Consider the following 10,383-nt stretch of genomic DNA (forward strand, 5'->3'; position numbering starts at 1 on the left):
TACACCCAAGTCTTTGCCTCAGTTTTTCTTTTGGGACAACCCAAAATAAGTCCTTCTCCTTTGATTGTGTTGGAAACAATTGTAAACCACCTGGTAATGAAAGGATTTATTTCTGAAAGTTAAATTCACTAACTTTCTCAGGAGAGAGATCGGTATATCAAATTATTCGTTTAATGCCCTGACTAGAAGTATATATATTTGAGCAATGTAAAATATTAAGATCAGAATAGGTAAAAGGCAAGCTTTATATTTAAAATGGGAGGACTGATTGTGAAAGATGTGTCAAATAAGACAATATGAAGCTTCTACAACATATGTGTTCTTAGGCACAGGACATTTAGGAAAACATACATATATAAGTTGAAGATGTGGAAATTAAACTGTCTATGTTTATGTACCTCTTAGAAAGTCTTCATGTACTCCCAGGGATATACAAAACCCAGGTTGAGGATTAATTCTCTAGAATACTACGTGTGTGTACACCAAAACTAAACCAAACCAAAGCAAAACGAATCACTGGGCACTTTGAGCATAAAGGAGGAAAAGCAACGTCCTCCACATCTCAAGAAAAGTTGAGGAGATCTGTTGTAAAGAGGCTTTGCCAAAAGTAATGGGAAGTGACTTTCATTGGGGAGTCTGAGAATTCTTCTGATTATAATAAGGAACACAAAAGCACGGAATTCATCAATATTCATATTAAACTAACATTTATTGCTGGCTTTCTACATGCCTGGGATTGTTTTCCAACGTTTATAACCATTATCTCATTAAAACCACACACTAATTTTCTCTGGGGTAGGAATTGCCATTCTAATTTGAGCTGAAATTAAGTGACTTGCCAAATTCATATGGTTGATTAATGGAAGGTTTGAGTTCCTATCCAAATCTTCTGATTTAAAGTCTCGTACACGTTCAAAGATATCACAAGATGATTGACAAAGAAACCTCGCTACAAGTTGAACAGAAATACGAGGCTTTCCCTCTCCCCACTGCAGAGCACACATGTCTAGTATTGCGTTGACTGAAGTTTTCCCTAACACTAATTTCTTCCACCACAAAACCCCAGGCAAAATCAGGTGTTTCTTTCTTCATGTTTCTGTGACAACTGGTACATATATTGATAAGATATTTATTGCATTTTATGGTGATTATCTTCTTACCTGCCTGCCTCCCCTACTAGATTGCCAGTTGAGGGAAGAGGCTGTGTCTGAGTTATCTTCAAAATTATCTTCATAATCTAGTACTAAGCAAAGTGTCTAATACAGAGGAGGCTTTCAGAGACTATTTGTCAGATGAGTGACTGCACAAATGAGTGAAAGTAAAAGGGTGGCCATTCCATCCATATCACACTAAACTAGATTATTCCACACTTCTGCTGGGTCTACTGCCAAAGACTTTCAAAGAAATTTTAAACTTTTCCAGAACTTTCCAGAGAGCATTTTTCATTTCCTTATTCCTGAGACTATAAATCAAAGGGTTGAAGAGTGGAGTCACCATTGCATAGAACAAGGTCATGATCTTTGGCATCAGGGTAGAGTGGCTGGATCCAGGGCTCACATGCATCACCATAATGGTCCCGTAGAATAGCAGCACCACAGACAAATGGGATCCACACGTTGAAAAGGCCTTATGCCAACTAGATGCTGAGGGCAACCGAAGCACAGCAAGTACTTAGTACAAGGACATAGGAGAGGACGATGAAAAAGAAGCTCAGGAGGATGATGAGGGAGCTTAGGGTATAGCTGATGAGTTTGGACACAGGGGCAGGAGCACATGAAAGGGTCAGCAATGGGCCTGAGTCACATACAAAATGATCAATTGCATTAGGATCGCAGAAAGGCAGTCGGGAGATGAGAATAACAGGCACCAGATACCAGAGAAAGCCACACACCCAACAGGAAATCGCTAGGTTGAAACAACGTTGTCCTGTCATAATTGTGGCATAATGCAGAGGATGACAGATGGCAAAGTAGCGATCAAAGACCATTGCTGAGAGAAAGAAGCACTCCGTGGAACCCATGGAAAAGAAAAAGTATAATTGAAGGAAGCATCCAGTGAAAGAGATGGCTTTGGTCTCTGAGAGGAAGTTGATCAGTGTGTTTGGAACAGTGGAATTGACATACCAGATCTCCAGGAATGCAAAATTCCCCAGCAGGATGTACATGGGCGTGTGGAGATGCTGGTCCCAAACTACAGCACTGATAATGGCTCCATTTCCCATGAGAGTCAGGAGGTAGACAGTTGAGAAGAACATAAACAGGACAACCTGAATCTCCCTGCTGCAGGAAAAACCCAGAAGGATGAATTCCCTCACTGACTCAGAAGAAGATCCGGAGCCAGACATGTTCATTTAGGCTGTAAGTTGTGCTGCAATGAGACATCACCATGAGACCAAATCCTAACAACTGAGCATAACAGACAAGGTCCTTCAGGATCTGATCTTTATCTACTTATTTAAGCTCATGTCTTTCCTGTGCCCCTTTGAGTTCTAGGCCCAATAAGAAAAGAAGAGTGACACTTCCACCAAATGACATGCTGTTCTCCCTACCTGAGGTGTCTGTTCCTTCTTCCTTCTTTCCTTCTCTCTTCCTCTTTTTGCCCCTCTCTTCCGAATTTCTTCCTTTCCCTTTTTCCTTCTTTTTACATCATCATCATCATCATCATCATCATCATCATCATCATTATTATTATTGGCCTGGGTAACTTGTACTTGCAATTTACACTATTGGTTTAGTTGCCTCCTTCATGAAGTATTGCTAGACTCCTCCATCATGTAGTAATTGTTTTGCCCTAGCATCCAATGTATGTATATGCAAATTTCTACTATGCCTTATCATAACAAGGTGATTTTCTTTTTTCTTTTCTTTTTTTTTGACAAGATCTGATTCATGTTATTAAAAGTTCACTTGTGGGGCGGGGGGCGCCTGGCTGGCTCAGTTGGTAGATTGTGTGACTCTTTTTTTTTTTCATGTTTTTTTATTATGTTAGTCACCATACAGTACATCCCTGGTTTCTGATGTAAAGTTCAATGATTCATTAGTTGCATAGAACACCCAGTGCACCATGCAGTACGTGCCCTCCTTACTACCCATCACCAGCCTATCCCATTCCCCCACCCCCCTCCCCTCTGAACAAGTTGCTTTTCTATCTCTTAATCTGTAAGCTTCATGAGGCAGAAGTTATATTTTTCATTTCTGTATTATCAATGCATAGCACAGCACAGTCTCCTTCTTAGGTGTGCCAGCATATTTGCTGAATCAATATTAAACAAAGGACACATTATTTTGTAAAGCTAGAATGAATGAGAAGTGACATTCTGAAAGCTGTAGTAGCCTTCTGCACTGAATAATTTACCCTTTACACCTTGCATCATGATATTTCTTTACATGTCTTAATTTACCTACTCGACTATCAAGCTCTGAGAACAGAGACTGAGTGTTAATCATCTTTGATTCCTTTTCAGTATCTAACACATTATCTTTTAGGCAATATTTACTATGTGATTGCTTGCTAAATGAATAAATCATTATACCTTCAGTTGAATCTTCATTCAGTTTTCCATCTAGAAGCCTTAGTCATTTCACAAAAATAAAGAAAGGACCTTGAAGCAGGGAGGGAAGTGGTGGGGGCAGATGAGAGTAAGGGCACGCTGAAAAGAGGAGGTGGTAGACCAATATGGTATGTGATTAATCAAATGTACCTGTTTGTCTTGGATTGTCCCCATTTTAGCACTCAAGGTCAGGTGATTCAGGAAGCCCATTAGGCCCAGGGAAGCTGTGATGGATGGTTGGTCACCCTACATGAGATCCTGAAGTTGAGCCAGCCTACCTGAAAAATGTATATGCACTGGTTCCTTTGGATCCTATTGAGGTCTATTTGTTTCAGTTGTCCACAGAGAAGAAGGAAATATTGTTGGCATGGACAGTGAAACTGCTGAGAAGACACCTGGGGACCACAACAAGGAGCTGCCTAAATTGCTTTTCCAGGACTGCTTGATGTCCTGTGCAATCTGAATACCCTAGTTGTCAACTGAGGCTACATGGCCAAGGTGCTAGTGTGGGTAGATTCAGTCCTGATAGGTTTCTTTCCCTCAAGACCGAATTACTCAGTAAAGCAGCATTTTTGGATCCAGAAGTATTTCTTTCAGCAACTCTGCTCCTCTTTTTTTGAACTATTCCTTTGGATAGCTGCTACTTCAATTCAGATCTCTCTAAAGGCATTATTAGAAGACAAATACTCCATGAAGCCCTAGAAAAAATACAACTGGAGGAAGCAACAAATGAGACAGATTGACTTAGTAGTTAAGAAGAAATAAGGCTTGGTACTCTGATCTAGATTGAGTTGATTATCTTCTTCTTTTTTTTTTTTGATGGTTTTATAGTTTTATTTCTTTTTTTTTAATGTTTTTTTATTATATTACGTTAGTCACCATACAGTACATCCCTGGTTTCCGATGTAAGGTTCGATGATTCATTAGTTGTGTATAACACCCAGTGCACCATGCAATACGTGCCCTCCTTACTACCCATCACCGGTCTATCCCATTCCCCCACCCCCCTCCCCTCTGAGGCCCTCAGTTTGTTTCTCATAGTCCATAGTCTCTCATGTTTCATTCCCCCTTCTGATTAACCCCCTTTCTTTATCCCTTTCTTCCCCTACCAATCATCCTAGTTCTTATGTTCCATAGATGAGAGAAATAATATGATAGTTGTCTTTCTCTGCTTGACTTATTTCACTTAGCATTATCTCCTCCAGTGCCATCCATGTTGCAGAAAATGTTGAGAATTCGTTCTTTCTGATAGCTGAGTAATATTCCATTGTATATATGGACCACAGCTTCTTAATCCAGTCATCTGTTGAAGGGCATCTCGGCTCCTTCATATGCACCCCAATGTTCATAGCAGCAATGTCCACAATAGCTAAATCGTGGAAGGAGCCGAGAGTTGATTATCTTCTAAAACATTTAATGCTCTGGTTTCTGATGCTCAATCTTCTGAAGAAAATCTATCCAACCTAGGGAAAAGAAAGACCTAAAAAAGTTTAATCTAGTATCTTTACTTAAGGTAAAGAAATACTTTCTTTTCCCAAGGAGTCTTCTAGTGTTGGTATTAAGTATTTTTATGTCTGACACGTCATTCAGATCTCTTAATTTGTCCATGCCGTTACCTCAGTTTGGCCAGGTTTTCTGCTAGGGTCTCCTACTCTCAGCCTGCAGTGATATCATGGGATTTATTTTTACCAGATAAAACCATTACTGAGATTTCCCCAGTCGTGGCTACTCACAAGTTAAACCAATACACACACACACACACACACACACACACACACACACACACACACATTTTGTTTGTGTGTAAAAACAAAACATGAAGAGCCAACATTCTTTTATTTTTCAAATGCACTCATGAAACATCTCAAAACTGATTTGCTTTTCCTAATTTCATTTCCTGCTAAAACTTCCTAGTGGAGAGTATTTGTGTATTGTAGCTTTTGTCTTCAGTTCTGTGTCTCTTTGGGACCCTGTAGTGATGTGTAGATATGGCTCCTAAAATGGAATCAGGGAAACAATAGGCTCAGTCCTGTTTAACATTATCTTCTATGGGTTCTTCGTCATAACTGGACTCTTATTTTCAAAAGAGCATACTGTAACTTACTTGGAGTTGTGCAAAAGCTAGAAAAATTAATATTTTAGGAAACAGATTCATCTATACTTACCTTAGTTTCCCAGGAATTGAAGCTATTTGGATTTTGTCCTTCAGATCTTTTATCAACAACAACAGAAAGTTAGGATTATTTCTATAGGGAAAAAAAGTAGGGACAGGATGTAATTTCTGCATACTTGGGAGCTATGCCTGGGAGGAATGGGTCAGCTGTGTCCTTTCTTCTCAGTCTCACTCTCAAAAGTATGGATTCCAGGACCATCACTGAAAGACAAACTCCCTTTTGTACAATTAACTGTGCAGCGACTGCCAGAATCTCATTAGGGGAAATGCGTGAAGATGATGCATGTGAGATATTGGACGTTGTTTCCAATTTTTAATTTGCAAGAAAGGATTTAAGTAACACCTGTATAAAATGTTTAATCCAGAAATGGGGTTCTGGAGAGGACTCTATTCTTCATATATTTTTGGTATGTATTTCCAGGGATTGGCCCCCTGTGTATTTAAAAAATTGACTCCTCACTTCAGTAGTCCTTTGGGCAGGCTAGTCTCTCAGGCCAGCATCTACCTTTACCTTCTGTGATTAAGTGCCTTCAGGAGAGCAACTAGGAAAAATAAACAGTTGTGTGGAATGAATATGTGGCTGTGTCTCCAGAACTCAAAGCTAATTATGAATTGTCCTTTACTCTGTAAAACCAAGGTTCCTCTAGGGAAAAAGACAGCCATATAGTCAATCCCCAGAGAGATACAGAAAAAAAATTTTCTGGCTTGTGAGGAATTAAAAATAGACAAATTAAAGACAATGACACCATTGTTTCTAGTGCATGGAGTAAATCCATTATGGCACATTTTTGGGTTTCTTCAGCATCAAAGGTCTAATTTAACTAGCTCTGGACTTTAAAAAAATTTTTTTAAGATATGTATTTATTTAAGAGCGAGAGAGCATGAGCTGGATAGTAGGGGCAGAGAGAGAAGGAGAATCAGGCTCCCCGTTGAGCAGGGAGCTCAATGTGGGCCTCAATCCTGGGACCTCAGTGTGGGCCTTGATCCTGGGACCCCTGGGATCATGACCTCAGCCAAGGGCAGTGGTTCAGTCGACTGAGGCACCTGGGCACCCCTATTTCTATTACCTTTGTGCTGTCATAGCATGATGAGTTCTCTTAAGATTCTTGCAAATATTTCCAATATTCTTCTAAGCTTTACTGTGTGCATGTATTTTTTTTAAAAAGTTTTCCTTTTTTCATGAGTGTAAGGAGCCCATATAATCATATTACAAAAATATTTTCTCTACTATGTTTCCTGCATATTTCTTTAAGATATCACCATGTGAATGCCTTTCTAGGGAATTTCTGGAGTCAGGCATAGTAATACAGAATAATAAAATGCTCATTCCCATTTGGTATTTAAGCAAAAAGAATAATTGATACATTCAGACTGAAAGTAAAGGGATGGAGTAACATTTTTCACGCAAATGGACCTCAAAAGAAAGCTGGGGTAGCAATTCTTATATCAGATAGATAGGATTTTAAACTAAAGACTATAGTTAGAGACACAGAAAGGCCGTATATTATTCTTAAAGGATGTATCCAACAAGTGGTTATGACAATTAGAGATATATATGCCCCCAACAGGGGAGCAGCAAGATACACAAGCCAACTCTTAACCACAATAAAGAGACATATAGATAAAAATACATTAATAGTAGGGGACCTCAACACCCCACTAACAGAAATAGAACACCCTTGCAAAAACTAAGGAAAAAATCAAAGGCTTTCAATGCCATACTCTACAAGTTGGACCTCATAGATATATATATAGAACACTACACCCCAGAACCAAAGAATACTCATTCTATTCTAATGCCCATGGAACATTCTCAAGAATAGACCATGTTCTGGGACACAAAACAGGTCTCAACCGATACCAAAAGACTGAAATTATTCCCTGCATATTCTCAGACCACAACTCTTTGAAAGTGGAACACAACCACAAGGAAAATTTTGGAAGAAACTCAGACACTTGGAGACTAAGAACCATCCTGCTCAGGAATGATTCAATAAACCAGGAAATCAAAAATCAAATTAAAGAATTTATGGAGACCAACGAGAATGAAAACACAACGGTCCAAAACCCATGGGATACTGCAAAGGCAGTCCTAAGGGGGAAATACATAGCCATCCAAGCCTCACTCAAAAGAATAGAAAAAACTAAAATGCAGTTTTTATATTCTCACCTCAAGAAGCTGGAACAGCAACAGAGGGACAGGCCTAATCTACGCATGAGGAAGCAATTGACCAAGATTAGAGCAGGAATCAATGAATTAGAAACCAGGAGTAGGGTAGAGCAGATCAACAGAACTAGAAGCTGGTTCTTTGAGAGAATTAATAACATTGACAGACCTCTGGCAAGACTTATCCAAAAGAATAGAGAAAGGACCCAAATTAATAAAATTATGAATGAAAAGGGAGAGGTCACAACCAACACCAATGAAACTGGAAGGATTATTAGAAACTTTTAGCAACAGCTATATGCCAATAAATTAAGCAATCTGGAAGAGATGGAAGCCTTCTTGGAAACCCATAAACTACCAAGACTGAAACAGGAAGAAATTGATTTTTTAAAAAGGCCAATTAATTATGAAGAGATTGAGTTAGTGATAAACAGTCTTCCAAAAAATATAACTCCAGGCCCGGATGGTTTTCCTGGGGAATTCTACCAAACATTCAAAGAAGAAATAATACCTATTCTCCTAAAGCTATTTCAAAAAATAGAAACAGAAGGAAAGCTACCAAACTCATTCTATGAGGCCAATATTACCTTGATCCCCAAACCAGGCAAAGACCCCAACAAAAAGGAGAATTACAGACTGATTTCCCTAATGAATATGAATGCCAAAATCCTCAACAAGATCCTGGAAAATAGAATCCAACTGTAAATTAAAAGGATTATCCATCATGACCAAGTGGGATTCATCCCTGGGATGCAGGGGTGGTACAACAGTTGCAAATCTATCAGTGTCTTAGATTTTATACAGAAACAAAAATTCAGAAATCATATGATTCTCTCAATAGATGCAGAAAAAGCATTTGACAAAATACAGCATCCTTTTCTGATTAAAACCCTTCAGAGTGTAGGAATAGAGGGTTCATTTCTCAAGCTCATAAAAGCCATCTATGAAAAGCCTACAGCAAATATTATTCTCAACGGGGAAAAGCTGGAAGCCTTTCCCATAAGATCAGGAACACGACAAGGATGCCCACTCTCGCCACTATTATTCAACATAGTACTAGAAGTCCTTGCAACAGCATTTAGACAACCAAAAGAGATCAAAGGTATCCAAATCGGCAAAGAAGAAGTCAAAATGTCTCTCTTCGCAGATGACATGATACTCTACATGGAAAAAAAAAAAAGAATCCACTCCCAAACTATTAGAATTTATAGAGCAATTCAGTAATGTGGCAGGATACAAAATCAATGCTCAGAAATCAGTTGCATTTCTATACACGAATAATGAGACTGAAGAAAGAGAAATTAGGGAATCCATCCCATTTACAACAGCACCAAAAATCATACGTTACCTTGGAATTAACTTAACAAGAGATGTAAAGGATCTTTATTCTAGAAACTATAAATCATTCTTGAAAGACATCGAGGAAGACACAAAAAGATGGAAAAATATTCCATGCTCATGGATCGGAAGAATTAACATAGTTAAAATGTCCATGCTACCCAGAGCAATCTACACTTTCAATGCTATCCCGATCTAAATACCAATGACATTTTTCAAGGAACTGGAACAAATAGTCCTTAAATTTGTATGGAACCAGAAAAGGCCCCGAATCGCCAAGGAACTGTTGAAAAGGGAAAACAAAGCTGGGGGCATCACAATGTCGGATTTCGAGCTGTACTACAAAGCTGTGATCACAAACACAGCATGGTACTGGCACAAAAATAGACACATAGACCAATGGAACAGAATAGAGAACCCAGAAATGGACCCTCGGCTCTTTGGGCAACTCATCTTTGATAAAGCAGGAAAAAACATCCAGTGGAAAAAAGACAGTCTCTTCAATAAATGGTGCTGGGAAAATTGGACAGCTACATGCAAAAGAATGAAACTTGACCACTCTCTCACACCATACACAAAGATAAACTGCAAATGGATGAAAGACCTCGATGTGAGACAGGAATCCATCAAAATTCTAGAGGAGAACATAGGCAGCAACCTCTACAATATCGGCCAAAGCAACCTTTTTCATGACACATCTCCGAAGGCAAGAGAAACAAAAGATAAAATGAACTTGTGGGATTCATCAAGATAAAAAGCTTCTGCACAGTCAAGGAAACAGTCAAAAAAACTAAGAGGCAGCCCACGGAATGGGAGAATATATTTGCAAATGATGCTACAGATAAAAGACTGGTTTCCAAGATCTACAAAGAACTTCTGAAACTCAGTACGCGAGAAATAAATAAACAAGTCATAAAATGGGCAGAAGATATGAACACTTTTCCAATGAAGACATACAAATGGTTAACAGACACATGAAAAAATATTCAAAATCATTAGCCATCAGGGAAATTCAAATCAAAACCACACTAAGATACCACCTTACACCAGCTAGAATGGCAAAAATCAACAAGGCAGGAAACAGCAGTTGCTGGAGAGGATGTGGAGAAAGGGGATCCCTCCTACATTGTTGGTGGGAATGCAAGTTGGTACAGC

General features: G+C 38.9%; 1 pseudogene; it reads right to left on the bottom strand.

Annotated features, from left to right (window-relative positions):
• Nucleotides 1-1,359: 1,359 nt before the first annotated feature.
• On the bottom strand, nt 1,360-2,350 carry LOC148110193 (olfactory receptor 11H12-like; annotated as a pseudogene).
• Between the last annotated feature and the right edge of the window lie 8,033 nt (nt 2,351-10,383).

The sequence above is a fragment of the Ursus americanus genome, chromosome 4, assembly GCF_024610735.1.
Source record: "Ursus americanus isolate L20-20 chromosome 4, mUrsAme1.1.p, whole genome shotgun sequence".
Classification (NCBI taxonomy): domain Eukaryota; kingdom Metazoa; phylum Chordata; class Mammalia; order Carnivora; family Ursidae; genus Ursus; species Ursus americanus.